At 41.3% G+C, this 13,600-nt stretch overlaps 1 protein-coding gene across 8 annotated transcripts in view; it reads left to right on the plus strand.

Moving 5' to 3' along the window:
- The window catches only part of ube2f (ubiquitin-conjugating enzyme E2F (putative)), a 207,775-nt gene that overhangs the window by 93,596 nt on the left and 100,579 nt on the right, over window positions 1–13,600 (plus strand). The gene's annotated exons all lie outside the window — the stretch shown is intronic.

Genomic DNA, 13,600 nt, shown 5'->3' on the forward strand with positions numbered 1-13,600 from the left:
TAGTTGGTGATAGGGTGATGGTTAGTAAGAATTGAGGTTGGAAGAAGAGTTACTTGTGGTGAGGGGATAGCTTTGCAAGGAAAGATGCAATAGCTGAACAGAGAGATCCCCTTAAGGGACCAAGTAGAAAATAGCTGAGAATGGAATAAAATTATTAGGAAATGGATCTTTTGGATGAGCTGAGCTTGGATTGGGCTTTGGGAGGGATGTTGGGCATGAGAAAAAGTGGTGAAGTATACACAGCTAATGAGGTGTGAGCACCTTGTGGGGAGTTTGCCTTATCAGGCAATGGCAGAAATATTTCCAATGATGTTCACTTCCTAAAAAATTAATAAACAAATAATAGTACCAGAACTTCTAAGAGTTCCATGTGCTTGTTACCTAATTTTCATAGAGAACAAAGACCGTGTAGTTGAGAATTTGTATATGCAGCCATATGTGATCTAGTAGAGATATTTTTATGGCTGGATGCAAAAGAAATTGAGATAGCAAAGAAGGTAAAATTGTTTGGGTAGAGAGCTTTACAAAGAAGTGATTGGAGTTTGCTTTAAATGTGACCAATGTATCTTAAGAGTTGTTATAGTGGCTTGTGGGGTGGGGGAATAGGGATAAGCTCCCACTATCTATTAAATGCTCTCAATGGCTTGTGTCTCAAATAGCCTCTGACAGCCAAGTCCAGCTCCTGGCCTTCACATGTGGCTTAGCTACTAAGACCGGTGAAACTTTTTCTACTGACAGGAGGAAAGACAAAGATGGGTTACTGACACCTTAATCCAGTGGCTTTGGGCAGATGTCTGGGACAAAGAAAACTTTGATCTCAAGTTTCTGCAGCCAGCATCTATACCTACTCACGTAGAAGGCTTCAGGAGTAAACCCTGAGGAAAAATCTAGTGCTGGAGTCTCTAAGGCAGTCCTATGTTCAGTTCAATGCTGACTGGCAACTCCTGCAATGCTGCTAATGCCAAACTATTGGTCTTTGCTGTTCCTTTGTATTTATCAGCTTCATGGAGAGGGGGAGCCTGGTGTATGGGCAACAACTTGCTCTCCATATCTTACTGCCCTGGCTTGTGTATTGACGTCAACAGCTAGGACGCAACATCCATGATTGACCCCGACCAAAGGAGGCCATCAGATTGAGACCATGGTAGCAGAGTCTTACCTTGGTACAGTAGAAGTATTGCTGTATATAAAGGAGAAGGAGATTTGAGTAAAGCAAAATATATGTTTATGTTTTGGAAAAATACCTTCCAGCTTCAGAACTAGAACATGCAGAATTTTAGGTGGGCATAATTCTTATTTTTACTGCATGAATATTGTGCCTGCATTTTTGAGATGACATAATTTATTCTTTTTGATTTCCCTTATTCTGTGCCTGCAGGACACTTGGCCCCTGAGAGTAAAGAGTATTTGTGTTGTGACTTCCGGAGGTTTACAAAGGGCTAATCTGGATTTGATTAGACGGAAATGGTGCATACAGTGTGCGTGTGTTTGATCATACAGGCACTGAAAGTTACTAAAAGCATGATTAGCCTTGAGCCACAGGAGCTTGCTAAGTTTTAGATCTCATGGAGTACTTGTGGTAACAGTGAAGGTCCCATAAGCTTTCACATGCTGCTTCCTTACAGGGCAGACATATGACTTCAATTTGAAATAATTTTCTGCTGTCATGGTCAGTGTCTTGCGTCAGTTGAACAGATGGAAAACATTAGTTGATTTTACATCTCAACCATCCATGAACATAGTTCTTGCAACCTTTGTACAATTATGTTGCTCAGCTACACATACATTACAGAAATGTCCGAATTACTTCAGATTTTTACAAATTTGGATCCTGGTTATCCTTCTGAAGATGCTAGTCCATCACTGGAGTGCAGCTCAGTGCTTTAACTTCTATGGATAATATTAGAGTCTTTAGGTGATAATTCATTTTGAAGTAAAAATCATACCCGTGGCTGTATTCCCACCACTCTAAGTTTCAATTTTTGTGTAGTAAAAATACAAATTACCTAAATAGTAATGGTCAATGGAGTTTTCCTGTAGGGAGGTAATATTTGCTATGCTCAATTTGGTTGTTAATGAAGTCTATACTGTATTTATATCCACATCCCTGCTGGTCAATGGGTAGCAACCTTGAGCAGAAATATGAGATTTTCTTTTCTCCTTATACTTTGAAGACAGTGATATCATTAGTAGTGTCACAGTTATAGTGGCAAAGCTCATCAACTTTAGCAGACTCAAGAATTAACCTACAAATTATGAGACAGTTGTTTCTTTGTTTACGTTGCCTACATTGGGGGAATTTCACAGGTCTTTGGCTAAAGCTCACTTTGAAGCCGGTCTCTCAGTGACATTGCAGCTGTAATTATGAAGCAAGTCTATTGCTCCCTCTGTAAGGGGGGTACTGGATTGCACTCTGTTAATATAGTCCTCCAGTACTTGTGAGTTGGCACTTTGTGCTATTAGTGCAGCTTTATCTGGTGATGGGGTAATTCATAGAAACTGGAGTAGTCCAGAATTGTGAATTGAATTAACTTGGTGAAAGGGTGGGCGGCAACTCTGCTGCATTCTGACCTGATGAGAGATCAGAGAATGCCCCTGGTGGAGCCTATCGCAAGTGAACACACCATGGGAGCAGAAAGTTAACAGTCTAGACGAAAGATTTATGAGGTTAGTGAAATAAAGAAAGGAGGAGGAGGTGAAACAATGCTGCCTGACACTATTTCAGTCAATTTAGGTGAGTACACAAGAAAAAGAATCAAATCAGAATGAAAGACTCTTGGATGGTTGGTGGGTGGGCATCATTGACTCCAATGAAGTAGTAAGGGAATTCATAAATGCTCATAACTGAGTAGAACGTACAAGTGGCAAAGTGTGCATCAGGGAAATTTAACTTCTGAAAATTGCAAAGCAGCTTGGGTCATAAAGAAGGGAGCTTGTCGTGTGATTTCAGGAAGGTATCTTAGCAACGTGTTTTATAATTGATAAGGAAGCAAACAACACCAGATTTCATAATGAAAATGAACCAGACATAATTTCTTTAGACAAGGAAATATCTTGCAATGACCGTATTGTATTACATTTAATTTTGAGAACTCCTACACCATCTAAGATTTAAGCTTAAATAATAGTGCTGTTGAAGGAATGAGGAATATGCTAAACACCCACAGAGCACAGGGAAAATTGTTAAAAGAGTTATTATACACAACATGAGCCCAATATACCTAAAGAAAATATATTCCAAATATACAATTAAGCAATCATGGTCAACTTGACAACAGAATATGTCTCATGGACAAGATAAATACAAAGACAGCATGAATTGTAATACGAGAGGACATGCATTTAATGTCAAATATTGGAGGAGTTAATAAAGTGTAGAGGGAAATTTATGGCAAATGTGCAGTGCAAGTTGTTTTTTACATAGAGAGTAGTAAGTGCATGGAAAGTCCTGCTGGGTTGAAAAGAGTTAAGTAGTGATTTTAAGATGCTTTTAGGCAAACACTTGAATATGTGAGGAATGGAAGGATGTGGATCCTGTGCAGGCAGAAGAAATTTTAATTTGGCACAGACATCATGCGCTGGAGGGCTATCCTGGTACTGAATTGAAGAGGGGTTAATATCCTTCTGGGAAGGTTTGCTGGTGCTGCAGGGGGGTAGTGATGGAGGGGGTTAAACTAGAGCTGCAAGAGATTGGGAACCAAAGTACCAGAGCAGATAGTGGAAAAGTTAAACACGAGGAAATCTGCAGATGCTGGAAATTCAAGCAACACACACAAAATGCTGGTGGAACGCAGCAGGCCAGGCAGCATCTATAGGAAGAGGTACAGTCGATGTTTTGGGCCGAGACCTTTCGTCAGGACTAACTGAAAGAAGAGATGGTAAGAGATTTGAAAGTGGGGGGGTGGGGGGGGAGATCCGAAATGATAGAAGGAGACAGGAGGGGGAGGAATAGAGCTAAGAGCTGGAAAGTTGATTGGCAAAAGGGATACAGAGCTGGAGAAGGAAGAGGATCATGGGACGGGAGGCCTAGGGAGAAAGAAAGGGGGAGAGGGGCAGAGAGAAAAAAGGAAAAATAAATAAATAAGGGATGGGGTAAGAAGGGGAGGAGGGGCATTAACAGAAGTTAGAGAAATCAATGTTCATGCCATCAGGTTGGGGCTACCCAGATGGAATATAAGTTGTTGTTCCTCCAACCTGAGTGTGGCCTCATCTTGACAGTAGAGGAGGCCATGGATTCATGCCATCAGGTTGGAGGAACTGCATCCGGTGCTCCCAGTGTGGCCTTCTATATATTGGTGAGACCTGACGCAGACAGGGAGTCTGGTTCGCTGAACACCTATGCTCTGTCCGCCAGAGAAAGCAGGATCTCCCAGTGGCCACACATTTTAATTCCACGTCCCATTCCCATTCTGATATGTCAATCTATGGCCTCATCTAGATGAAGCCACACTCAGGTTGGAGGAACAACACCTTATATTCCGTCTGGGTAGCCTCCAACCTGATGGCATGAACATTGATTTCTCTAACTTCCATTAATGCCCCTTCTCCCCTTCTTACCCCATCCCTTATTTATTTATTTACGATTTTTTTTCCCTTTCTTTTCTCTCCCTGTCCCTCTCACAATAACTCCTTGCCTGCTGTCCATCTTCTTCTGGTGCTCCCTCCCCCTTTCTTTCTCCCTAGGCCTCCCGTCCCATGATCCTCTCTCTCTCTCTTCTCTCTCTTGCATCCCTTTTGCCAATCAATTTTCCAGCTCTTAGCTCCATCCCTCCCCCTCCTGTCTTCTCCTATCATTTCGGCTCTCCTCCCCCTCCCATTTTCAAATCTCTTACTACCTCTTCTTTCAGTTAGTCCTGACGTAGGGTCTTCGCCGGAAACGTCAACTGTACTTCTTCCTATGGATGCTGCCTGGCCTGCTGCGTTCCACCAGCATTTTGTGTGTCAGTGGAGAAGGTGTTAAGCCTACGTACAAAGTCAGAAATCAAAAGGTTGCGCATGGGGGAACTAAATGGTCTGAGCTGCATATATTTCAATGCAAGGCATATTGTTGAAAGGTGGATGAGCATGGATCAGCACATGGAATTATAATATTGTAGCCATTACTGAGATTTGGTTGCAGGAAGGACAGTACTGCAGATATCCCACCTCTCTCGGAAGTTTAGGGAGTCTCCTGCATATGAATAGTGGCTCCCTGATGCCTGCAAATTATATAGAATATAATGGAAATCAATTTTTTTTGAGAGCGAACGAATGAGAGAAAGCAAGAGAGAGCGCGAGAGAGCGTGCGAGCCACCATGAGAGAGAGAGAGAGAGAGCGCGCGAGCGCCATGACAGAGTGTTCCAAAAAAAGAAAATATAAAACGTATGTCACCCCAGACTACACTGAAGTGTACCCCTGCCTAATAGGGGTCAAAAATAAAGAGTGTTGCACGCTGCGCTGTTTGCAACAGTGACTTTTCTATTGCCCATGGTGGGTTAAGACTGTAAAAGACATGTTGAGGTGAGTTTAACAGGTGTCATTCATTCATTAGCATAGCTAACATTATTTAAACTAGCTGGCTAGCTGCTAACGAGCTACTCTATTGCAGACGTCCCACCTCTCCCGGGAGTCTCCCGCAAATTGATGGTGCTACCTCCCTGAAATGAGTTTTTGCAGGGTGGAATGTCTGGTACTGGCATCTCAGTGTTCCCGGATTTCATTGTTTTAGTGTGGTAGAGTGAAAGGGGTTAAAGGGGAAGGGGTGGCACTATTAATCAGGGAAAATTATCATGACAGTCCTCAGACAGGACAGACTGCAGAGCTCATCTAGTGAGATTTCATAGATAGGACTGAGGAATAAGAACTGGGATTTTATCATGGACCACCCAACAGTTAACAGGATTGAGAGGAGCAAATTTGTAAAGAGATTGCAAGAAACATAAGGTTGTGATGGGTGATTTTAACTTTCCAGATATTGACTGAGACTCCCTTACGGTAAAAGGGAAAAAGTTTGTAAAATGTATTCAGGAAAGTTTTCTTACTCAGTACTGTTGGTCCCAACTAGAGAGAGTATGATACTAGGTCTCCACCTAGGGAATGAGACAGGACAGGTGACAGAAGCTTGTGTAGGGGAACACTTTTCACCTGTAGCTTACATTCATATTTCATCTTTTCCTCCCCCCCCCCCACTTATTTAGTTGCCTTCTATGGTTTATAAAAGTTTCCCAATCCTCTAGCTTCTCACTAATTTTTGCTCTATAATATACCCTCTCTTTTGCTTTTATGTTGACTTTAACCTCCTTTGTCAGCCACAGTTGCATAATCCTGCCTTTAAAATACTACTACGACTTTGGGATGTGTCTATCCTGCGCCTTCTGAACTGCTCCCAGAAACTCCAGCCAATGCTGCTCTGCCGTAATCCCTGCTAGTGCCCCCTTCCAGTCAACTTTGGCCAGTTCCCCTCTCATGCCTCCTGTAATTCCCTTTACTCCACTATAATACTGATACTTCTGACTTCAGCTTCTCCTCTCAGATTGTAGGGTGAATTCTATCATATTATGATCACTGCCTCCTATGGCTCCTTTAACTTCAGCTCTGCAGTCAAATCCAGTTCATTACACAACACCCAAACCAAAAGAGCTGATCAGCTAGTGGGCTCAACCACAAGCTGCTCTAAATGTACCTTGCCCAAGCATGTTCTTGCCGTAGTCTGATGAGTCAAAGACTCCCCACTCTAACACTGGTCCACTCACACAATGGCTGTTCCACTTGTTCTTGCCTTAATCCTGTGAAAATTCCCTTTTTAAAAATTTCTTAAGGCGGATTTATACTTCTGCATCAACTCGACGCCATAACCTACGCAAGTGGCCTACGTGCGTTGTGAGCATTTATACTTGTGCGTTGGTGTGTCTATGTCGCTCTGCAATTCGGGCACGTCACGCATGCGCACACACCTGTCCACGCAAGGCTTCATGGTCATGGTAGTCTTTCTCAGGGTAAACAAGTTTAAAGCAAGTGTCTTTTTTCGTAAAAGTGGAATGTGTCCTCCATAATTTCAGAGGTCTGTAAAGCTTTATGGAAAGCATTGCAACCAGAGTTCAAGCAACACACGTAAAAGTTGCTGGTGAACGCAGCAGGCCAGGCAGCATCTCTAGGAAGAGGTACAGTCAACGTTTCAGGCCGAGACCCTTCGTCAGGCTGTTGTTTGCAGCCGGAGTTCCTTCCCTGCCCTTCAGTCGGCTAATGGGAAGCTATTGCAGCGTAGGAGGGAATGCGATGCTACCAAGCAGACCAATCATAGTTGTTGTGGTCTGCATTGCTGCAATGCAAAGTTACGTTTTGGGAGAGGTGCACGTCGGGCTCTGGCGTAGGGATCCACGTCGGCTCTGCGAAGGGTTTGTGGCGACGCGGTACTTACAGCGTCGAGTTGACACAGAAGTATAAATCAACCTTGACTCTCCGACCTGCATGAGACTGTCTGTGCCAATTCAACTCTGACTGCACTGCCGAAATAAGCCTCTGGAAGACCAGATTTGTAATCTGTACATGGAGCTGAAGGAGATGGGAGAGATCTTAAATGGATTTTTTAACATCTGTATTTACTCAGGAGATGTACACAGAGATGAGGCAAAGCAGCAGTGAACTGTATGCAGATTACTGAGGTGGAGGTATTTGCTGTCTTCAGGAAAATTAGGGTGGATAAATCCCCAGGGCATGACAAGGTGATCCCCTGGACCCTATGGAAGGCTGTTGCAGAAATTGCAGGGGCCCTAGCAGAGATATTTAAAACATCCTTTGCCATGGGTGAGGTGCCAGAGAATTGGAGGATAGCTAACTTTGTTCTGTTTCAGAAATGCTCTAAGGATAAACCGGGAACTTAAAGCCTAGTGAGCCTGTCATCAGTTATGGGAAAGTTATTGGAAAATATTCTAGGGGACCAGATACGTGAGTATTTGGATAGACAGGGACTGATTAGGGATAGTCATCATGGCTTTGTGCGTGGTAGGCCGTATCTAATCAATTTTATAGAGTTTTTCAAGGAAGTTACTAGGAAAGTTAATGAAGGCAAGGTAATAGATGTTGTCCACATACACTTTAGCAAGGCCTTGACAAGGAACCGCATGGGAGATTGCTCAAGAAGGTTCAGATGCTTGGCTTTCAAGATGAGGTAGTAAATTGGATTAGACATTAGTTTAACAGGAAAAGCCAGAGAGTGATAATAGATGGTTGTCACTTGACTGGTGGCCTGTGAATAGTGGTGTACCACAAGAATCAGTGCTGGGTTCATTGTTGTTTGCCATCTATATTAACAACTGGATCAGCAGATTTGCACATGACACCAAGACTGGGGGTATTGTGGACGGTGAGGAAGACTATTAAAGCTTTCGGTGGGATCTGGACTAGTTGGAAAAATGGCAGGTGGAATTTTATACAGGCAAGTGTGAGGTGTTGCACTTTGGGAAGACCATCCAGGGTAGGTCTTACCAAGTATTGAATACAGGAATTGAGATGTTATTTTGAAGTTGTATAAGCTGTTGGTGAGGCCTAATTTGGAGTGTTATGTGCAGACTTTGTCATCTAACTACAGAAAAGATGTCAATAAGATTGAAAGAGTGCAGAGAAAATGTACAAGGATGATTTAAATAGCTGAGTTAGGGAACAGTTGAATAGGTTAGGACTTTGTTCTCTAGAGCATAGAAGAATGAGGGGAGATTTATAGAAGTATCTGAAATTATGAGGGCTATTGATAGGGTAAATATAACCAGGCATTTTCACTGAGGTTTGGTGACCCTGGAACTGGAGCTCATGGATTAAAGGTGATGTTTAAGGGGAACATGAGGGGGAATTTCTTCTGAGAGGGTGGTGACAGTGTGGAACGAGCTGCCTCCAGAAGTGGTGGACACGGGTTCGATTTCACCATTTAAGAGAAATTTAGATAGGTGCTTGAATGGAAGGAATACGGAGGACTATGGTCCAGGTACATATTGACAGGAGTAGGCAGATTAATAGTTCAGCAAGGACTATATCAACCAAAGGACCTGTTTCTGTACTGTAGTGTTCTGTCACTCAAAGACTCTATATAATTGCACTTTGAGAAGGCACAGAATTGAAGGGCTAAATGGCCCCTTTCATACAAGATATAACACATCATGATCCGAACAGCTGGTTTTACAGTTTACAGACAAGATAATGTGGACAACATATATGACAACAGTCAGTCTTTAAATGGTGTAATAGACTTTGTGGCCTATTTTGTGATTATAGATTTAACAGACTCTAATAATCAAATTCAAAGATTGTTTTTGTTTACAGAAATGTGGAATCAATAGTCTGTATTGGATTTATTGGGTTTGGTCTGAATTCAAAGTTGGCAGATTGCAAGGAATGAACTATGATAAACAATGAAGAGGAAGGAGGTGGACTTTGAGGTCATGGCCAAGCACTTGGAATGGATAGACATATAGTAAATTAAATTTAATGCAAAGTTTCAGAGATCCTTAGAAGAATTATAGAGATACATGAAGCTGGAAAAGGTTACAAAAGCATTTCTAAAGACCTGAGTTCCACAATAAGAGAAATTGCATAAATGGAAGAAATTCAGTACTGTTGCTGTTCTCCCTAGCAGTGGGTGTCCTGCAAAGATCACACCGAGAGCACAACATGCAAAGCTGAAGGTGGTAAAAAAAGAACCCAAGAGTAACAGCAAAAGACCTGCAGAAATCTCTAGAACTTGCTAAAGTCTCTGTTTATGTGTCCACTATAAGAAAAACACTAAAGAAGAAAGGTGTTTATGGAAAACCACTGCTCTGAAAAAACATTGCTGCATATCTCAAGTTTGCAAAAGACCACGTGGATGTTCCACAGTGCTTTTGGGACAATATCTGTGGACAGATGACACAGAGGTTGAACTTTTTCGCAGAAATGCACATCGCTGTGTTTGGAGGAAAAAGGGCACTGCACACCAACGCCAAAACCTCATCCCAGCTGTAAAGCATGCTGGAAGGAGCTTCATGGTTTGGGATTGCTTTGCTGCCTCAGGGCCTGGACAGCTTGTAATCGTTAGAGGGAGTAATGAATTCAAGATTATATATAGAGATTTCACAAGGAGAATGTCAGGATAGCAGTCCATCACCTGAAGCTTAATAGAAGTTGGATGATGCAACAAGACAATATTTTGAAACATAAGATTAATTCAACAGCAGAATGGTTTAAAAAGAAGAAAATTTGTGTTTTATAGAAAAGGAGTTATTAATAAAGTATTTAGTTGTATTCCTTGTTTTTTTTTTAACCTTCAGTAAGTAGTTGCTTGCCTTCAGCAGCGCCATCTTAAACCAGAAGGAACTATTGACAGGCAGGCTGAGCTTTCCAGAGTACTGAAGGAGAATGAGGATGGTTCACCTGTCTAATTTGCTGGGGAATGCGATTTGATGCTGAATGATATTAAATTGGGAATTGAGCAGCTTAAAAGTGGAGTGATAAAATGCTGATCATGCTAAAAGCATCCTTTAGGCCAAGTGACAATGACCTAAAGTTTAGCCTAAGAGGCAATGTTAGCATGGTCACATGCTGTCACACCCAGATTCCTTTCTAGTCTGACCTTCAGGACGTGAGCAAATAATACACTAAAATCTTAAACAATGAAGATTTCAAACAACTCCATTGAGAAGAATAATGAGGTCTGAGGAATGCTCTAGTGATTTTATAACTTGTTCTTCAGCATTCTTCCTACTGTTCATAGTGATTGTATGTAATAATAGCTGTATGCATTTGGTGCAAATGCTAAGTATGTATGGAGCTGTCAAAATCTGGGGAAATGCTGGCATTGATATTAATGACCAATGAGAGTGAGATCCCACACTGATTTTTAAATTGCAGCAATCTATTTTTAAAATTGAATAACGAAGCAGATGGATGATTGTAAGGGAGAGAAAGCCATCTGGTGAAACAAGACCCAGTAATCCACATGAATCAGGCCAACTCAGGAAACAAATAAAATTCTCATCTTTTCCCACATACCCCAGTAAAATCACCATCACACTCCAGTATTTTAATCCTCAGCTTGATTTACTTTTGATGAAATTTCTGACATATTTGCCTTCTGATTCCCATGGTACTCTTGAAAAAAGACCATACTTTAAAACATATTGAATAGCACTTAGTAAAGCTGTATTATTGGATGTTCATAGGCAGTGTTTAAAGTTTGCAGGGAAAGGTGGTTTTTTTCATGAGTTTTACAAGTACATGAAGGAATCAGAACATAAACAAATATTTCAGAATTCTTGTAGGCCTCTCTGTGGAAGTGTGTGCATGTGGAGAAGAATATCCAAACCAGCTGTGAAATTTAGCTGATTGGAGGATGTTGATTTAGCATTATAACATATTGGTTATTTCATTAACACATCTGCAGATGGTAGAAATCTAGAGCTACATACATGTCATGTTTCTGGATTTCAGTTCGGCATTCAACATTGTTGTCTCACAGACCTTGGTGAACAAACTTCTACTCCTCAGTGTAAGTGCAACTTTTTGTTGGATCAAGAAGTCCAAATGGGTATTGGATTTCCTGACCAATAGACCTCAGATCGTCAGGATGCACAATGGCTTCTCCCTCCCTCCCCATAATCCTCAACACGGCTGCCTCCCAGGGTGGAATGCTGAGCTCACTTCTGTACACTGTGCTCACACACATCTGCACAGCCAAAAACCCGAGCAATCACATTGTCAAGTTCACTAATGACACAACAGTAGTGGGGCTCATCAACAATGATGAGGCGGCCCACGGAGAGGAGGTGGAAGAGCTTGAGGCCTGGTGTTCACCAAATATCCTCAATTCATCAAGACAAAGGAGATGGATGGCTATTGACTTCAGGAGAACTCACACCCCCCTTCACACTGACAGCAAAACAGTGGAAACTGTGAGTTCACATCTCTCACAACCTTTCATGGTCCCAAAACACCATCTCTACAGTCAAGAAAGCTCGCCAATGCCTAACTTTATGAGGAGGTTGAAGATAGCTGGACTATGCACATAATATTCACGACTCTCTACAGATGCGTGATTCAAGATTGTTAAATGTCATTTACAGGACACAATTGTAAAGGAGAATGAAATAATTGTTACTCTGGATCTGATGCAGCATAAAAACACACAAAAAATAAAGAATATAATAATAATTTAAAAACACTAAATGTAAATATATACAGTAAGATAGCTTATATACATAGACTGATCATATGTGACGCTAGAGTGACATGTTGCATCACTGTGTGGTACAGAAACTGCACTCCGGTGGACAGGAGGGCTCTTCAGTGGTTAGTGGTGGGTGCATCACCGTCACCACTCTACCTGCCATCAAGGATATATATACAGAAAGATGCTGGAAAAAGGCCAGCAATATCATGAAGGATCCCACCCATCCTGCTCATGAAACTATGCAACATCCACGCCATGACCACCAGATTCAAAACGGTTACTTCCCCTAAGCCGTCAGGCTGATCAACACCTCCACCCATTAATCCACTCCACCACCACTATTTTATCATTTCTTGTCAGAGCCACCTTATGGACTGTACAGTCAGTCTACGTACATAAACTAAACTTAAGTAATTCTACTCATTGTGTTCTTTATGCTAATTGTTTTTTTATGCTGCATTTGATCTGGAATAACAATCATTTCATTCTCCTTAACACTTATGTACTGAAGAATAACAGTAAACAATCTTGAATGTTGGTTATTACTTTTATGATAAATCACTTGCACAAATCACTTGCAGCATTCAAAGGAGCTCATTATTCTCATTTTCTTTGCAGATGGTTCTCCGTTAATTTTTTGGACATGGCCTTTAAGAAATGTCTGCTCTTTTTAGTTGACCTTGCTGTCCAGTATCATTAAATTCCAAAATAATTTCTATAGCTGCTTATGTATGTTTCTAGTGTTCACTTTTTAAGGACTCTTGGTAACTGATTTCCAGAGAGATTTATTGCATAACACTTCCACATGAAATATCTGTATTCACTTGGAATGGAGGAATTTACTATAAAATGTTGAGGTTTTCAATCCTCTGAGGCTATTATTTATAAAACACAGCATAGCTTTATTTGTACATTTGAACTGACAGGAATCTTTAAATTTGTCTCCTTGCTTCTCTCTGTTTATCACCCTTTATCCATCACGGAATGTATGGACTCATTCCAGATATTTCTTCCAAAAATGCATATGCTTCAAACTTATCCATACACATACACATGCCTCCTTCTGCTTTCCTGAAGAGCCTGCAGTCCCCTTCATGGCTGACTGAATCTCATTTTTTTGAAATTGTAATTTGAGATGATGTGTTCAAATCTTTCTTTCTGCATTGTCTCTTGTGAGATTTGTATAACTTTTTTAATAAAATCTGTTGATTTTCTTTAATGGTACCTTGGTTATCAAGCATGATTTCCTTTAACAACTCCTGCCTGTCAATGATATATTTATTCAGTCATGGTGATCCAGTTTGCGTTTGAAGATTCTTAATTTGGGACAAATGCTTTATAGTTATAATTTTTCAGTAGATTGATTTATTGGACTATCCCTGTGCATTTGTATCACTGTGAGATCCATAGCATGCAGGTTGACTGCT

This window comes from Mobula birostris, chromosome 6, assembly GCF_030028105.1.
Source record: "Mobula birostris isolate sMobBir1 chromosome 6, sMobBir1.hap1, whole genome shotgun sequence".
Lineage (NCBI taxonomy): Eukaryota > Metazoa > Chordata > Chondrichthyes > Myliobatiformes > Myliobatidae > Mobula > Mobula birostris.